A 19,302-nucleotide genomic window follows, 5' to 3' on the forward strand; every position below is an offset into this window, starting at 1 on the left:
TGATGGACACCCAGCCCAAACCCCCTGATGATCTCTCCCAGCGGCTGCATATAGATGTTAAAAAGCATGGGGGAGAGGACAGAACCCTGAGGCACCCCACAAGTGAGAGCCCAGGGGTCTGAACACTCATCCCCCACCACCACTTTCTGAACACGGCCCAGGAGGAAGGAGCGGAACCACTGCATGACAGTGCCCCCAGCTCCCAAACCCTCTAGACGATCCAGAAGGATGTTATGGTCGATGGTGTCAAAAGCCGCTGAGAGATCCAGCAGAACAAGGAAACAGCTCTTACCTTTGTCCCTAGCCCGCCGGAGATCATCGACCAGTGCGACCAAGGCAGTTTCAGTCCCATGATGAGGCCTGAATCCTGACTGGAAGGGATCCAAATGGTCCGCTTCTTCCAGGCGTGCCTGAAGTTGTTCAGCAACCACTCGCTCAATCACCTTGCCCAAGAATGGAAGATTTGAGACTGGGCGATAGTTGGCCATATTGGCCGGATCTAAAGATGGTTTTTTAAGAAGCGGTTTAATAACCGCCTCTTTCAGCGGGTCTGGGAAGGCTCCTTCATGGAGAGAAGCATTTACCAACCCGCGAAGCCCATCGCCCAGCCCTTCCTGGCTAGCTTTTATAAGCCAGGATGGGCAAGGATCAAGGAGACAGGTGGTTGGTTTCACTCGTCGAAGCAGCCTGTCCACATCCTCGGAGGTAACAGATTGAAATTGATCCCACAAAACTTGACTAGACAGGACTCTAGCACTCCCCCGCCCCGGCCCTGCTCCCACGGTGGAGTCTACCTCTTCCCGAATCTGAGCGACTTTATCTGCAAAAAACTTTGCAAAATCATTGCAGGAGATCATGTGGCCCGTACTGGGCCCGGATGGAGCAGGTGGTTCCGCTAAATTGCAAACCACCTGGAAGAGTCTCCTGCTGCTGTTTTCTGCAGATGCGATGGAGACGGTGAAGAAGGTCCTCTTCGCTGTCGCCATTGCCACTTGGTAGGCTCGAAGTTGAGCTCTAGCCCGTGTCCGGTCTGATTCAAAATGAGTTTTCCGCCACCGGCGCTCTAGCCGTCTCAACGACTGTTTCATCGCCCTCAGCGCCGGGGAAAACCACGGGGCTGTCCGGGCTCCATGCAATCTGAGAGGGCGCTTCGGAGCCAGACAGTCAATAGCGCTGGTTAACTCCGCATTCCAGCGGGCCACCAGGGAATCGGCTGAAAGGCCATCGACATGGGATAAAACATCCCCTACCACTCTCTGGAAGCCAATTGGATCCATTAAGTAGCGGGGGCGGACCATCCGAATCGGTCCCACCTCCCTGCAGAGGGGAAGGGTTGCGGAGAAGTCCAGTTGCACCAGTTGCACTAATGCCTTCCCTCATGTCATGTATTTATTTTTCTAATTTGAGATGCCTGAAGAGGACTTCCATCGCCCTCCTATCTGTCGTCTTGGTATTATTTTTTACTACATATTTTATTTTCGTGTGTGTGTGTTTGTTTTTGCATTTCCACAAAAGCACAAAATATGAAAATTACAGTGTAAATATTTATTTCAACTCATAGTGGAGAAATATTTACATTGCAAAGGAGTCATAATTTCCACACTCTCTTTGAACATCTATGCAAAAGTTATTGCATAAGAGATTAATTACACACATGTCTGACTGTTTAGTCATTATTGTTCAACATGTCATAAACAGCAGCACACGCTGAGTAGTGAATGAACACATCGTTTTTCTCTATAGGAATTGTGTGGCGATACCTGAGTCCTCCCCGAGAGAAAAAAAGACACCAAACACATTGCATAAGGTTAATGGGCATAAAAGGCCACAACTTTATTGATTACAGATGTAGAGAGGTATTGGCATAGGCATTGGATCTAACCGACTATATCCGACTCCAGCCCGCTCTGCTGGCAGTCTGTGAAGGGTTAACCACCATTGGATGAGTCCTGCGATGCACATCAACTAGGAACTCATCCTGGGGCCACCATTTGGGGCGTGCCCTCTGGCCCTCACCTACCACAGTTTCGGACTTGGCAACGCCCCGGACTCCTTAAGGGAGTACCCTTCCACATTTTGGGGGAGGTGATGGCAGCAACCTCCCCCCCCCCCGCACCTGTACCTTCTCGAGATAATCCAATGCCTACCGCCAAACCCAATGTTGTAACGATTTGCTACGCGGTAGGCGAAAACCACCAGGCCTGAGCCAATTTGCCAAGTGGGGAAATTCCTACCAGGTCCCTTAACGAGCCCCCCCCCCCGGGACATCGAGATTGGATGAGCCAGGGGCGTGTCACGGCGGGAAGTCAACCAATGGGCTGGGGGGAATGCTAACCATTCCCCCCCACGTGAAGGCCTCGTGCGCCCACAACATCTCCTCCCCCTAAGGAGGGAAGAGATTTTAGGCAATGGATTGGCTGTTTTTCGGAAAGACCTAAACATTTCTACATTTGTTGTGTTACATTTCATATCCCTGTGAACTGTGATCGAAATCAAGGGAGGAATTCAATGTCACACTCTTCTGACCATGTCATCAACGTGTGCATTTATGCCAATGAGGACAAAAACTGCTTACTGCCACCTTCAGGAGGAGCAGAGGTTAGACTCTACCTTGGCTTTTACAGGGCTCATCGTGAAACCAGTTCCTCCCCTCCATGCTGTGTCATGATGTCATCTCGAATTGTGCTTTCCCCAACCCTCATGAGCAGCGAGTCATACACACATTTCTCCCTCTCTCTCCCAGACCACACATACGTGTATTCACTCTTCCCTCTCTCTAACACACAGACTACACATGCATCTCTCCCTCTGGTTTCTCACAAAAATAAGAGAAGAATTTTGTCTGCACGTTTTGCATCATATCTCAGGTTCTAAAATGCTAGAAACCGACTATTTCAAAAATGAAAGCTGAGAATCGGGGGTTTTGTTTGATCCTAGAAGCATCAAAGAAAGCCTCTGAGGGAGTCATGGTTCTCATAGGTGCCAGGCTGATGCCCCCTTCCCTAATACATGTTCATTATGAGTTTTTTTGACTGTGCGTGATAAAAACAACAACAGATAACCTGGATTCCACTATCTAAAAAAATACTTTCTGCTTACCTCTTGCTTATAAATTGAGCTTTTTAACCAGTCTGAATTTTCTGGTGGCAGCTTTGAGACTAGATTTCATAGAGGTGATTTAGCAATTGGACACAATCTTCTGTTGAATGTAAATTCCAATGATTTCAGTTGAGCTTATTTCCAAGCATTTTCTAGCATTGACAGATAAAGCACTAATGTGCTTTGTGCAACACCTCATCGTACTGAAAAGCTAATCTAGCACACAAGAACAGCAGAAGTCTGTCATGACCACCAAATTCAACCACTATGAGCTGTCCAGCGAGGTTAACTACCATACTTTCCAAACGATTTTGCCAATGAATTCCAGCTTCCAACTCAGCATGTATGAAAAGCTATTTTGGCTACTTTGTCAGTGCTTAATAAAACATCTGTGGTAGTCAGATGGGAGTGTAGCCCTCAGGATGCCGAAACAATGTCCCAGCGAAGATGATGGGTGGCAGCACAATAGACGGAGTGAACTGCAGAAGGAATAGAAGCCCTGGCATGAGGGCAGCAGTTGGTCATGTCTTTGTGGCAGCTGGTCCATTAGTCCTCCAGTCAGTGGTGGACACTGCAGCTTTCTCCAAAACAAAGGCCTGCTTGAAATTGAAAATGAAAGCAGGTGTAGAAAAGGAAATCTATGTGACTTAGAGAGGTGCATATAAGGGGAAAAAAAGAGATAGGCCAAGGAATAAGTCTTTTCTGAACTTTTCACAGACCCAGAAGAAGCACAGAAGAACAGCTTCATTCTTTCTAGTATGGGCAACCAGATGAGATAACTAGGAAATACTTTTAGAATCCCTCTAAAAAGGACACAAGATTCACACATGCACACCACCTATCATTGTGATAGTGCTCCTATACCTTAATTTGGGATTTTGCTGTCACAATTCTAGCCCATGATCATGCTGATGAGAAACAAGAGTTACTCAGGGAATGAGGAGCAAAGCTTGATACCTTAATAGAAAAAGCTCAAGTCAATTACTTCTAGTAGGCATGCTACATAATATTCTGCTGCCTATCACTATTGTATATTACCAGACAGTCCAAATCTCTCCAGTCAGTACAACTGGCTAAGGTGGTTTACAATATCACTGGCTTTCATGGACTACATAAGGGTGCTTGCTCATGGTGTTACTGTATGAATAAGCTGTCATTTCCGAAAATCTTTCTCAGCTCTTAAGACTCTTATGTGTGGACAAAATGTGACATGGACCACTTGAGAAAAAGACTCCAACGTCCACAGAGAATTTAAATCAACACTACACGTCTTATTTTTTTCCTTGTTAGTGTTATTTAATGACAAATACAACATAGCTTAGTTTGAATTGGCAAAAGTTACCTCAGAAATGTAGTCGTGTGCCAGCATATCTGGAGACCACTTTTGACTGCACTTTCCATAACAGAGAAAAGACTGAGGGTGTTTCCTTAATAACTGCAGAATCCAATAATTTGTGAAAAATGAAAATACTTTTAAAGCTCCTTTTTCTATACTGTTGGTGTTGCCTAGCTATTTATTGAGAATAATCCATGAAGCAGCAATGTGGATTGCTAGGAAGAAGTTACTGTATCCCATGTAAAATAAAAAAAATTCCTTCAGTAGCACCTTAAAGACCAACTAAGTTTATATTTTGGTATGAGCTTTCGTGTGCATGCACACTTCTTCAGATACACTAGAAACAGAAGTGTCAGACCCTATATATATACAGAGGGTGGTGGGGGTGGGTGGGAATGGGAGATGGGCCCATCAGCCCATGGGAATGGGAGATGGGCCCATCAGCCCATCTCCCATTCCCACCCACCCCCACCACCCTCTGTATATACCCTTGTTTCTCATATTTTAAGACATACCCATAAAATAAGCCATAGCAGGATTTTTAAGCATTTAAGGAATATAAGCCATACCCCGAAAATAAGACATAGTGATAGGCGCAGCAGCAATGCCGGCCGCGGCAGGAGGAGGAGGAAAAAAATAAGACATCCCTTGAAAATAAGCCATAGTGTGTTTTTTTGAGGAAAAAATAAATATAAGACATGTCTTATAATATGAGAAACACGGTATATAGGGTCTGACACTTCTGTTTCTAGTGTATCTGAAGAAGTGTGCATGCACACGAAAGCTCATACCAAAATATAAACTTAGTTGGTCTTTAAGGTGCTACTGAAGGAATTTTTTTATTTTGCTTCGACTCAGACCAACACGGCTACCTACCTGTAACTGTATCCCATGTGTTTTGGATGGTCCACATGTATATTTTCTTTCCTTCCTTCTTTCCTTTGTTTTATATTTATATCTATTCTGCCTCCCAGAGCAGCAGCTCCTGAGGCAGTTTACAAACAAAACAATATAAAACAAAGTACTAAACTAAAAACAACAGAGGTTTGAATGACCAGCACAACAGTTGTAATGCTAGCATTTGTTCAGTTCTTCCCATGCAGAATTGCTGGCAAAATTCTCAATTTTATTATGTTCCATATGGAAAAAATGAGATAAACAAAAAATAAGTGGTCTTAGATAAAGCATTGGATGACAGCTAATATTAGTTGTACTCCAAATCAATCTATTAAAACAAATGGATTTAGGTCCATTAATTTAAATAGGGTTGCTCTAAATATGATAGACTGATTACAGTATTTCAATAAATAGTTATGAGATTCTTATTTTTAAAATGTTAACATTGATAAGCTAGTACTTGACCATATACATCAGTGGGTTCAGTATCCCCAGAGATACAAAACTGAACCATTCTGAACTAAAACAAAATAAAAAAATTCCTTCCAGTAGCACCTTAGAGACCAACTAAGTTTGTCATTGGTATGAGCTTTCATGTGCATGCACACTTCTTCAGAGGGTCTGGAGACTTCTGTTTCAGTGTATCTGAAGAAGTGTGCATGCACACGAAAGCTCATACCAATGACAAACTTAGTCTCTAAGGTCCTACTGGAAGGAATTTTTTTATTTTGTTTTGACTACGCCAGACCATCATGGCTACCTACCTGTAACATTCTGAATTAGATATCTGATCTATTCATAGTTTCTGTGCAACAAGTACAATTTTTAATGTGTGATGCTGCTGCTTGGGATGTAACTTTTCACATTACATTAAATAAATGTTCGTTTCTCAGCAGAATTCAGCTAGTTATCATGTTTAAAGTAAGCAAAGAAGGAAATCAGACATACAGGCTGATTCTAAACATGTTTCCTCAGATGTATGTCCCACTGAGTTCAATTAGACTTGTCTCTGAGGCAAGTGTGCTTAGGATTGCAGCCAAAGTCATGATCATATTTCAGCATATCCGTATCACTAAAATGATAACACATTACCATGGCCAGCATGCAATAAAAACAGGGCTTTATTTTATCACAGCATTTGCTCTCTCTTCTCTTCTTCCAACTCAAAGGACAAAATCCTTACATGTTTCTTTTATCTAACTCTTGTTACCTCAGAATCTGAGGTAACAGCGTACATTAATCTTGCATGGCAGAGATCACGGAAACTATGTCCAAGTTAAATAATTATGTTCCATTCAATGTAGCAATGTATTTATCTGTTTACTGGAGTTCAGATCATATTCAATCAAGTGCTTTGTTTATTTTTTAAAAAATCTCAACTAAAAAAATTATCATCCCAGTACTGTGAAGAAGTTGACAGAGTTGTAAACTTTTGCCAGTCTGCAGAACTCCAAGCGTTCTAAATATTTTCATTACACAGTTTTTTTAAAGGGATTTGCAATATGTAAAATCTCTGAAAAATGTAGCCAGAAAATTTGTTGTCTGTGCTATCAAATGTCTCAAAACTATGTTAAAATTATGAGAGATACACTATTTTGAAGAGAAGAAGAAACAGACTGCTGTTTTATGACTAAAAACCTACCATCACAATCTATGGAAAAACATTCCACTGGCATTTTTATTTTGGATTGTTTTATTTGATGTTTAAATGTGCACTGTAAACCACTTTGATAGTTTTTTATTAAAAATATAAAGTAGTGTAGAAATGATGATGGTGATGGTGGTGATAGTTTCCATATTTTGAATTAGAATATCTGAGGATGTTCATTAGTAGGCTATAATTCAACTTCAGTATACAGTACTCAGCCAAGAAGGCCATTCAGTAAACCTTGGGCTAGTCACTCTCTGTTCACCTAACCTGCCTCACAGGGTTGTTAGGAGGATAAAATTAGGAGGGGAAGAAACATGTACGCCACCTTGGAGGAAAGATTGGCAATAAATAAATAAAATAAATAAATCTAGAGGTGCATTGAATAAGCCAGTAAGGGTGCAGAATTAAAACATCTCACAGTTCAATATTATGCATGTCTACTTAGAGGTAAGCACCATAAAATTGAGTAGATTTTAGTATTAGGAAAGTATGAACAGGGCGGGCTGTAGCCTTATAGTGCTTCTTTGCAGGGGCATTTCAAAAGGATTGTCTGATTCGATTTTTTTAATTTTAAATTATTAGTAAAAATTAACCAATGCTGAAATTCTATTTTGAGTTACATGCATGTGTATATAAAGGTGCTTGAGCACAATTAGGGGCTGGAAGCTGAAGCTGTTACCTCTGAAATGCTTTCACTGAAACCAATGCTATACTGATTTTAAAACTATGACCATGTTGAAGGTGGACTTATTTCCAGTTTGGGCAAAAGCTACAAAGTAAACAATATTGTTTTATAATCCAAGCTTGACATTATTAAAACTCCCTGTGATATGATGTTTTGCTTCGCATTAACTGAATCAGTATTTCTCAAAGATGCTCACTAATTTGATGAGCTATACAACTACCTGAAAATCTGTCTCCTTCTTATATTTTTGACCCTTGCATGCAGAAGGGGAGTCTTTACTTATCTTTCAGCCAAACAGTACAGTGGTACCTCTACTTACGAATGGAGCTCCGTCCGCCATCTTGGATGTGGTTTAGATAGGATTTTTTCTACTTACGAATTTTTAGATAGGGTTGCTTCGACTTATGAATTTTTTTCTCCCAATGCATTCCTATGGGATTCGACTTACAATTTTTTTCGACTTACAAATGTGCGTTCGGAACGAATTAAATTTGTAAGTAGAGGTACCACTGTACATCTGCCTCAGGTTTTACTGCATGCAAATTTTCAGTTCAGAACCTGAAGTCTATGATTGACCCTAATAGATCTCTCACTGAATGACATTTTTAAAAGCTGAACTTTATATAAATACCATACACATAAAGAAAAATAATTTTCATTAAACGCTCATTTTCATAAACATTTATAAATTCCTACTATTTTATTTTATACCCTCCATTGGTTGTTTAGGGTACAGGTTTCTGGAAGAAGAAAAAAGTTCAACAGTAACCCCCCACCCCTCCTGCCATTTAGCAACTTTTAAAAATTCCCCAGTGAGATATCCTAAAGCTTATATATTTTATGCGCTTTATTAACACCATGAATCCATTACTTCAACATATTTTAATACTAGGTGTTTTCATCGCTGTAAAATCCATGTACTACACTTTAAATATTGCACTTAGGAAACAGTTTACAGTATCATAATTTGGACCACAGCTATATAATACCGAACTACGACAACTACCTCGTGGTGAACTGACAGGAATTTGCAGACCCTCGAGGTTTTATAAAACTTCTCAAGCTGTTCCAGGTGCTTAGTTTTCAATCACTATATTGCTTTATTAGAAACACATGAGCACGCACACTAACAAATACATGTGTACAACGCAGTCATATACAGTACACCATCAACACTGATTATAAAAGTTGTGTGTCGAGGTCCCCAAGCCACACTCAAATAAAACACAATTCACACAGAATTTTTGTTTAAGTTTTTTGGCATAATTTTTTGGCCACAACTTTATTGATTACAGAACGTGAGTGGTTGCTTACCGTAGGCATTGGTTTACGACTATCTGTTCCAACCTAGAGGTAGGAACACAACTGACATCCACAAGCCTGCGAAAGTCAATAAGGGAAAACATTTCTGGGGAGAGAATAGAGCTGGGTGCCAGGCCCTCACCTCTCCCCAAATGCTCCCAGGGGCTCTTGCGTGGCCCTAGCGCCTTGACAGGGGTTCAGACAAGAGCATGGCGAGCCCCTGGATTCCTTTAATGGAATACCCTTGCAGCAGCAGCATTGGAGGGGCAGGCCCAGCCAACCATACCCCCTCCACCAACCAAATTTAACCAATGCCTAACCGCAACCTTACAAGTTGTGAGGATTTGCTACACAGTAGGCAAAAAAACCAAATGGCACCGGCCAATCAGCCAAATGGAAAACTTCCTACCATGCCCCTGTCCCAAAGCAGACGACCCCATGACAGGCATAGCAAGGTCAATGTGAACAGCCCTAAATATAGGGAGGGTGGGCGTGTGATCCGATGCATGCAGTGAAAAGAGGCAGCTCGACGCTGCATGCAGGGAATAAATAGCCCCTTAGCCGTCAATCATAAACTGCAACATCAAATTCTCCCCAATGACCAAGAGGTGCCCAATAAGATTCGTGGCCATCCAAACTCACCCGTCCAGCAACAGAGGGATGTCTTGTTTTCCACCACCACAACAAGTGCTCTCCATGAAGGAGAACACGCTTAAGCAAAACAAATGTCTCAACTTTTCAATTCTTTACAAATACTTAAGCTGAATTTCACAAACCACTTATTGTAGACTAGCACAACAGGAATTAATCTAAAGTAATGTGAATATGACAATCCTACAGTATTTCCTATTTCCTATTAATTAAACAATGCATGGATTTAGCAAAGAGCCTGCTAGTTCCAAAATTAGAGGCACAGTCAAAAATTCCCAAAGCTCTCCCTCCCCAAGATACAAAGACTTCTAAACTTACTTTTCTTCAAAAATATATTATATTTATATTTTTCAAAAAGCTTTTTCTTAAACATCATCTTAAACATTGAAGAGAAACTTCTTAAAAAGTTACTTACTCTTCATATACCTTTAATGAATTGAAGAGTTTAAAGAATTCCTCTGCTCTTTATCCTGACGTGTTTTAAAGCATAGGTTATCACTGTAAACTAAAATGAGACAGTTCAGCTTGTATTGATTTTCTGGTGAGCATATAAGCATACGACTGAACTCAGTGAAACCCTATTCTGAATGGCGAGCAAGCCGAAAGAAACGTTAAAATGATAATTCCAACATCTTTGCATACTAGGAAAAAAGAAACCAGACTGAAAAGGAATGTTTCACGTCCACTGTATAAAGTCATTTTGACATGCCTACACAACTGGTTATGGCAGCTTTCAGAGTGATTCCTCGTCACAAAAAAAGAAAGAAAAATGCTCCAGGTTCCTTTAGAGAAAGCTCTCCATTGGGAAGTTGATTTTGGCCATGTGCCAAAATTATGTGCAAAAGGGGCCCTCATTACCAATTCATGGCAGCCTTCAGCGCTAACAAAAAATGTGACCCAACAGGCTAAAGCAACAACAAAAATTAAAATCTAGGAGACAAAGACAACTTACTTAATATTCCCCCCAGAGCTACATTAAACTTTTTAGTAATTCAAACCCTATTAGTCCAAAGCTATTCGGAACAGCTTTTAAATTATCGTGGAGATATTCTGGAAAAGTTGAAAAACACTCTTTGTAACTGTTCCCAAACTGTAGGACTTCTTGAAAGTATTTTTATGGGATAGCTGAACTTTCTCTTTCCACATCCATAGCTATGAAATCGTGTTAAAGCATTCTTTTAATAAAAGAAAAAAGAAAAAGAAAAAATCGTGTTCTTAAAAGGTACAGCTTTGCACACAGAGATTTTATAAACTTGGAAACTAAACAGAGTAGCGCAGCATTTTGCCAGCTTTTCAGACAGAACAAAACAGTTACGATGCAAGAATCTCTCTTACTTAGAAAAAAAACGTACATGCAAGCAAGGCAGTTTTAAGCAATTGCAATTAACTGAGAACTCGCTGCACTGTTTCTCATAAAAGCAGATTTGATAATTCAGCCTTACCTAGATGTCGTCTGGCTTTTCTGTGGATCAAAAAGTTTCCTGCCTAAGCACACAGATATTCTTTCACAACCCATGAAGGCCCCTTTTATTAATCCAGCACGGTAACAAACTTCTTTCTGCACCACACGTTGAGAGCAGGATGCATCAGCTTTCAAGACAGAACACATTCTTAATACACAAATGTTGGCAGATTGCATAATGCTGGATTTATCTTAAAGAGGGAAAGTCCTTTAAAAAAAAAAAAGCACCAGAAACAAAAAGAGTAAAGAGGGTGCGGTTAGATGTTAGGCTATCCCTGAGAAAAGGGCCTAGGCTGCTGCACAGGCACCTAAATGCTAGCAGAAGCTTACTGGGAAGGGAGCCAATGGAATGACTTTGTTTGACCCAGCTGCCAATCTCTCCTGAAGCAGTGCGCCAGACTAAACACTGACACTATTTTAACTCAAATCAGGCTACAGCAGCTGTTTGCTTTCCAGCTTTGAGCTATGCACCATGGCTGTGATGACTCTGCACGGCACTCTATCATGTTAAAATATGTTTCTTGTTTGGTTTTGTCATATAGCAGTCATTATGTTTAACCACTTCCTCTCCCCCAGTCAATAAAATAGATGAGCTTGTGTGATTGTTGAAACTTCCAGTGAAGAAGGGTGGCCAATGAACACTGGCGATCTTTAGGACAATAAGGCAAGTTGCAGAGCCTGGCGTACCAGGGATGCAACACAAATGAATTCTGATGTTGAGTGGTGTGCATTCTGAAGTCCACCTCAAAACAAAACATATGTGTTATGACATGGTTGAACTTCAATAGTAACTTATCTCATCTCCAATTGAACCTAAATCTTAACCACTCCTGAGGTTCACTGGTAATTTATTAAGGGTTCCTAGAAGAAAAGCCCAATAACTGCAAACAGGTTTGGAAGATATCTGCTTGACTGGTGGCCCAGCTATGCTATTTGGACAAGGATGACCCAACTTTTGTTGCCTATCCTCTGGTAACCTCTAGGGTAGATTACTGGTCAGAAGCTGTAGAAGGTACAGAAGTCAACAGCCAGGGTGCTCACTGGGGCAAGACAGTCTGAGCACATAAAACCACCCCTAGCCTGACTACACTGGCTAATAATTTGTTTCCAGCTCAATTCAAAGTGATTGTTTTGACCTATGAAGCCTTATAGGTCCTCAAGGACCACCTCTCAGAATATGAGCCAATTTCAGACCCTGAAATTGTTATTCTGAGGCCCAAGCAAAAACTTTCATTTTCACCCAAGGCTTTGGTCCTTAGTATGGAAGGTTTTTAAATCTTTGTGGCATCTTCTGGTGGAGCAGGATCTACAGTACTAGACCTATCTTATATTTTTATAGATGTATTTGTTCTTTTAGGATTTTATTGGCTGTGTTTATTGTAATTGGTTTCAGTATTTCTATTGTGTTTATAAGTTACTTTGAGTCATTTTATGAGTAATGTGACTAATAAATAAAATGATACTGATACTTTTGTTGATTACTGCCAAACCGCATAAATTAGAAAGCCAGTGGTATTTCTTTAGTTTTACGCTTGCTAAACTTTTGCTGTGGACTACTTGATCAGGTCAAACAGCCTGCTGGGGAACACAGAACCAAACCCGAAAACAGTCCATGGTGAGTATCAGAGGTGAATGCTGCAATCCGGAATGAGTACGAATCAGTTTCCAGAAATAACAGTCCAGGTGGTCAGAGGAAGACAGTATAAGGCAGGCAAGAAAACAACAAAGATCAGACCAATAGCTCCTCTGCCTGATAACTGCTGCACTGTCACAGAGAAAAAGGTACCTGGGCCATCTGCCAGAATCCCAGTGCTTTGCACATCTCTCTCTTTGGACAATATATTCTCTCTGTACTGTACATGAGACTGGCCTTTGAAAATAGTTTGGAAGCTTCAATTAGAGCAGTTGATTAACTGTTGACAGGTTTGAGACGGACACATCATGTAATACCAAATCTGTTACACCTACATTGGCTGTCTGTACACTTTTATTTTTTTATTTTGTTTTAGAAAAATAGGTTCAAAACCATGAAGTTGTTACGGTAAGTGCCACACTTTTTAACAACAGCAAAAGAGGTGCCGGTACCTTGAGTACCCCCTTGAAAAAAACCTGCACTGCTTCCAAGCCCAATTCAGAGTGCTGGTTTTGCTATAAATCTTTATATCTCAGGCCGCCAATATCTTCTGGAACACCTTGCCCCGCCCCGCCCCACCCTGCTATGACCTTAATAACACAAGAAACTGCAATTTCATGTTATGTCCAAACTCTAAACTGTGGTCAGTGGTCTGGGTTTGCATGCATTGTGAAACAGTAGTTAGTTAAAAATAAAAACGAAAGCTTCCAAGATTTTGGTAGCTGAAGGCTCATTCACATAAAGAAATGTAGTGCTCCAGATTACTTTTCCGCAAAGCACTTGATGCTTTTTGACACTGGCCATTGCGCATATACATGAGGATAGTAGACAATAAAGGTAATGTGGTTCAGAAATAGTTTGAAAGTAAATTCACATTACATCGTTTGTTGAGACAACTGCAGTTCTCACCTCACAGCTTGCTTATATGAAGCTATCATCACCAACAAGATATAATATTGCCAAAACTTTCTTTTCATAGTGTCAATATTTCACAATTTAAGAACTAATGTTATTATACATACTTTTAAAAAAAACCTGAAAGAAAGACGGCACACTCCTAAGCATGTTTATTCAGAGATAAGGCCCACTGAGTTTGATGGAAATTACTCACTGGTAAAGGATGTTTAGGATTGCAGCCTAACAGGCATTTCAATATTTGCTTTACATAATGGGGCTTGTGAAACTAAAATCAAGAATTTAAAACTAAATGCTTTCCTTGCAAAGTTTAAATAACCCATCAGTCTTCTAACATATGTCCCTTTGACTTGTGCTATGTTGAATTTTAAAATAGTTTTAGTCTTTAAAGTAAAAGAGAGAGAAGAAATTTCCACCATCAAAATTGAAAGAAATCCCCAAGTTTCATTTTTCTCCCTAGAATCATATTTTGAACTTGATAAAACCTACTGGTATTTGGTTGTTGTTGTTATTATTATTAATTGCACTTATTACTCACTTTTTCCAAAGCTTCTCAAATGACTGAACAAGATAAAATACAAATAAAGAAAATCAATTAAAAGCCAATACATTTTAGAACAATGCTTTATAAATCCTTGCAGATTAGTAAAGTGCATAGCATTTTTTAAAATTAAGATTTGTGCAGTTCAATTTTTCTTGCCTCCCACCCCCACAAAGATTTCATAGATCATAGGTTTGTAGGGTTGGAAGGGACCCCCAGTGTCATGTGTCCAACCCCCTCCAATGCAGGAATCTCAACTAAAGCATCCATGACAAAGGGCCATCCAATGAAGGAGGGTTCACCACCTATTGTGGGACTGTTCTACTGTTGAACAGCTCTTACCATCAGAAAGTTCTTCCTGATATTAAGTTGGAATCTCCTTTCTTGTAACTTGAAGTCATTGGTTCAGGTCCTACCTTCCGGAGCAGGAGTAAACAAGTTTGCTCCCTCCTCCATGTGACGGCTTGGAAAACTTGTTTGCATTAGCCATCCCCCCCCCCAAATGTCCAAAAAATGTAAAATTTTGTTACAAGACATAAACCCCCCCATAAATTTCATTCTTTGTCGAGAAAGAACATGTCTTTGCAATAATTCCCACCATCAAAAACTTTTGCTTCCATCATGCCCACACGCTGAAAATTTAGGTTTTCTAAACCTAGTCTTTACACCAAAAAACCTATATATATATATATATATATATATATATATATATATATATGGCATTTTTAAAACCTTTTGAGTGCTGGTGTGTTTTTCCCTGAAATCCTCATCATGTTATTGAGCTCTGTGTAAAATTTCAAAGAGATCTGATTTTTTGTTATGGAGGGGGTGGGGAATGTACACAAGGCCGAGGATCTCAAGAGGGACAGAAATGCAGATTTTGCAAAACTTTGAAGTGCTATAAAATTAAAACCGTTTGAGATAGAGGGGAAAAATCAAGGGAGTTTATTTCAGCCATAAGGGAAGGGTGTACAGCAAGTTTCATATTTTGTATAGTGCAGGCATAGGCAAACTCAGCCCTCCAGGTGTTTTGGGACTACATCTCCCATCATCCCTGACCACTGGTCCCGTTAGCTAGGGATGATGGGAGTTGCAGTCCCAAAACATTTGGAGGGCTGAGTTTGTGTATGCCTGGTATAGTGTATGTGTGGGGTTTTGTGTCAGCTGAGCAGTCCATGATGTCCTTTCAGTAAGATGTGATGCTGATCTAATAAAATGTATCACCCACTGAATCCTCATTACTGCCTCTGCATCTGCCTTTAGTCTTTACGACCAAAGGGGAAGGGAAGCCAATAAAATGATTCAAATATAGATTAGCCACAGTCGAGCAGTAGACAAACCAAAAAATTTTGGCGGCTAGAAGGACAGGAAGTATAATTTCAATATCTCCCCTTTTGTATGTCTCCTCTTCCTCCTTTTGAACCTGCAACACAACATGAAACGAGACATACCTGAGCACCCCACTTTTATATGCCTAGGGAATGTGGAGCACTGAAAGGAAGGAAAGGGGTGGAGGTGGAGGTGACCTTTATGCACATCAAATCTGATGCCATGATAAATATATGTGACAAGGATTGTGTTGCATTGACCACAGATTCTTTATATGGGGTACCTCAAGGACAATTTTGAAGGGTTGGCTACAAAATTACAGTAGGAACTAGGAACTTGGAAATCCAGTTCAATCATCTTTCAAAATTATAGAAAACAGTCTCAATATTCATGAGTGAGAACTTAGAGCATGCTTTACTAATGTGCAAACAGACTTGCCAAATGCCTCCCAGAAATTTAAATATGGTCTGCAGTAAATCTGGAAGTACAATTATTATATAAGCAAATTCAATACCCTAAATGGTTTTTTTAAAAAATAAAAACAACAACAACAGATTTTTAAAGCATGTAGTTATGAACACAACAGTAAGATAGCCTCTTAAGCACAGCTAATCAATGTGGTGCTCTCCAGATGTTGCTACGGTAGACTACATTTCCCAACATCCCTAGCCAGAGGCTATGCTGATTGGGACTGATGGGAGTTTGAGTGCAACAAAACTCTGGAGAACATCTTGTTAGCCACCCCTGCTCTAAAGTAAGAAACATGTTCTGCTGATAGGACTCTTCTTGGAGTGAGGGCAAACTGACAAAATAAAACAGACTTGTTCGTAGATGAAATAAATAACTACAAATTTTATACATACAACAGAAATATTACAGTCTTAATCTTCTGAAAATAATGTCAACTGACACAAAGGCAGCTCAAAACCTGCATCACCCCAAACTGTATTATTTTTATAAGAAAATTTGGGGAAGTAGAAATGAATATAAAAATATTTTAAATGAAAAGGTTGTGTGTGCGTGGCTGGCATGCATCCCCCCAAAACACTGCTCCTTACAGAATGCTAGAAAAGCGTCCTTTACTCCTGTCAATCAAATGTTAAGCTCCTCTGAGCAAAGATCTATCTCAAGCCTAGTTCCTTTGTTGTTTAAATTGGTAAGTTGGGTATAGTATCAACTTCCACCCCTGGGATTCTCCAAAGTTATGGACCCAGAATAATGAACCTGAAATGGGGCAAGTATTGTGTACAATATATTTCAGTGTTTATATGTGTATAGATCAATTATTTTCTGACAAAAAGGTTACTTTATTTGAATCATGAATTTTTACAGAAAAATTAACTGGATTCAGTCAATATGATCAAAGTCATATTTTCTCTACAATTTGAGATATTTAATTTTTGTCCCACCATCAATCAGACATTTTAGAGCTCAAAATTAAGATTCCAATGTACTAGGGTTCAAAATTGCAATAATGGGGTTCAAGTTAATTTAGCCCCACTGTCCTCTATTGGTCTCATTTGATCTTACTAGTAGTGGGGCCTTGAAATCATGCTGTTGAGTGTGTTCACTTTCTTTGGAGTCTGAAAGCATTTTAAAGCACCTAATCAAAATGTTTGCGTTCCTGCTTGCGAAATTATTATATTTTAATTGGTGTTTGATTTGGCCCCATCTGCACTATGCATTCAAAACAGTATCATGCCATTTTAAACAGTCATGGTCGTCTCCCCCCCCCCCAAAAAATAATAATCCTGGGAACTATAGTTTGTTAAAGGTGTAGAGAGTTGTTAGGAGAACCATATTGCCCTCACAATCTGTAATTTAACACAACAATTCGTTTTCCCAGGAAGCTCTAAGAGAGGCATCCCCAAACTGCGGCCCTCCAGATGTTTTGGCCTACAACTCCCATGATCCCCAGCTAACAGTACTAGTGGTCGGGGAAAATGGGAACTGTAGTCCAAAACATCTGGAGGGCCGAAATTTGAGGATGCCTGCTCTAGGAACTGTAGCTCTGCAAAGGAAATAGGGATCTCCTAACAATTCTCAGCAATTGTTGATACAACAGAACTCAGACTGGTGCGTTTGACTTACCCTACCTTACGCCAGCTTTTATTCATTGCTGACTTCTGGCTGATCAGATTGGTTTGTTGTGTCTGACCCTGGTTTATATCACTTTGCAACTTCTCCTGCAATTGTCTGGGAATCTTAAGTGTGAGACCACAGTTTCTATGGACTCTGTAGTCCCGCAGCCTTTACAACGACCATTGGAACTCCTGCTGTTCTTTTCTTACAGAGCAGCACATTGCTGTGTCGACCACAGCAAACTATGGCAAGTTCTTAAAGAAATGGGAGTGCCTGATCACCTCATCTGTCTCCTGAGAAATCTCTATGTGGGACAAGAAGCTACAGTTAGAACTGGATATGGAACAACTGATTGGTTCAAAATTGGGAAAGGAGTACGACAAGGTTGTATATTGTCTCCCTGCTTATTTAACTTATATGCAGAATTCATCATGCGAAAGGCTGGACTAGATGAATCCCAAGCAGGAATTAAGATTGCCGGAAGAAATATCAACAACCTCAGATATGCAGATGACACAACCTTGATGGCAGAAAGTGAGGAGGAATTAAAGAACCTTTTAATGAGGGTGAAAGAGGAGAGCGCAAAATATGGTCTGAAGCTCAACATCAAAAAAACCAAGATCATGGCCACTGGTCCCATCACCTCCTGGCAAATAGAAGGGGAAGAAATGGAGGCAGTGAGAGATTTTACTTTCTTGGGCTCCTTGATCACTGCAGATGGTGACAGCAGTCACAAAATTAAAAGACGCATGCTTCTTGGGAGAAAAGCAATGACAAACCTAGACAGCATCTTAAAAAGCAGAGACATCACCTTGCCGACAAAGGTCCGTATAGTTAAAGCTATGGTTTTCCCAGTAGTGATGTATGGAAGTGAGAGCTGGACCATAAAGAAGGCTGATCGCCGAAGAATTGATGCTTTTGAATTATGGTGCTGGAGGAGACTCTTGAGAGTCCCATGGACTGCTAGAAGATCAAACCTATCAATTCTTAAGGAAATCAGCCCTGAGTGCTCCCTGGAAGGACAGATCGTGAAGCTGAGGCTCCAATACTTTGGCCACCTCATGAGAAGAGAAGAATCCTTGGAAAAGACCCTGATGTTGGGAAAGATTGAGGGCACTAGGAGAAGGGGACGACAGAGGACAAGATGGTTGGACAGTGTTCTCGAAGCTACGAACATGAGTTTGACCAAACTACAGGAGGCAGTGCAAGACAGGAGTGCCTGGCGTGCTATGGTCCATGGGGTCACGAAGAGTCGGACACGACTAAACGACTAAACAACAAGCACATCCACCTTTGACTTTACAGAGACACAGTAAGACATGATGAACCATTTTTAGGGGGCACAACTTGTATCTAAAACGCTCCTCACTTTCCTCATTGGTGTTCCAGGTGTGAACACAATTCAAAACCTGGGGGGGGGGGATCAGGAATGCACAGGCCAGGCACTTTCTGTGTGTCAGCTCCCCCTAAATTACAGTGTAAGAAACAAAGGTAGCATCCAAAACTGAATTATAGGAAGTACATATTGGTCTGTATGACATATTTAACATAGATGGAAATCAAGCCTCAAAATGAAGAAAAGAGAGAATTTGATAACCCTGAATTTATGGTGGCAAGTTATGGTGATCTTTAAAAGAACCAGCAGTTAATCACTAATGAATGTGAAGATGCACAGTTAGTGTTGCACAAGGCAGAGTCCACAGAAGAAATGCAAATGTG

The 19,302-nt window shown here is 40.5% G+C and overlaps 1 protein-coding gene across 9 annotated transcripts in view; it reads right to left on the bottom strand.

The window, feature by feature from the left end:
* Positions 1-19,302, bottom strand: part of LOC118084639 (uncharacterized) — a 218,166-nt gene that overhangs the window by 44,690 nt on the left and 154,174 nt on the right. Inside the window, exon 1 of one of the 9 annotated variants that reach the window (XM_060273636.1) lies at positions 11,064-13,265. The exons of the other annotated variants lie outside the window; for them this stretch is intronic. The gene's annotated coding sequence lies outside the window, so the exon portion shown is untranslated. Of the gene's footprint in view, positions 1-11,063; positions 13,266-19,302 lie in introns of those variants that run through there. 9 annotated transcript variants of the gene reach the window in all.

Source organism: Zootoca vivipara, chromosome 4, assembly GCF_963506605.1.
Source record: "Zootoca vivipara chromosome 4, rZooViv1.1, whole genome shotgun sequence".
NCBI lineage: Eukaryota > Metazoa > Chordata > Lepidosauria > Squamata > Lacertidae > Zootoca > Zootoca vivipara.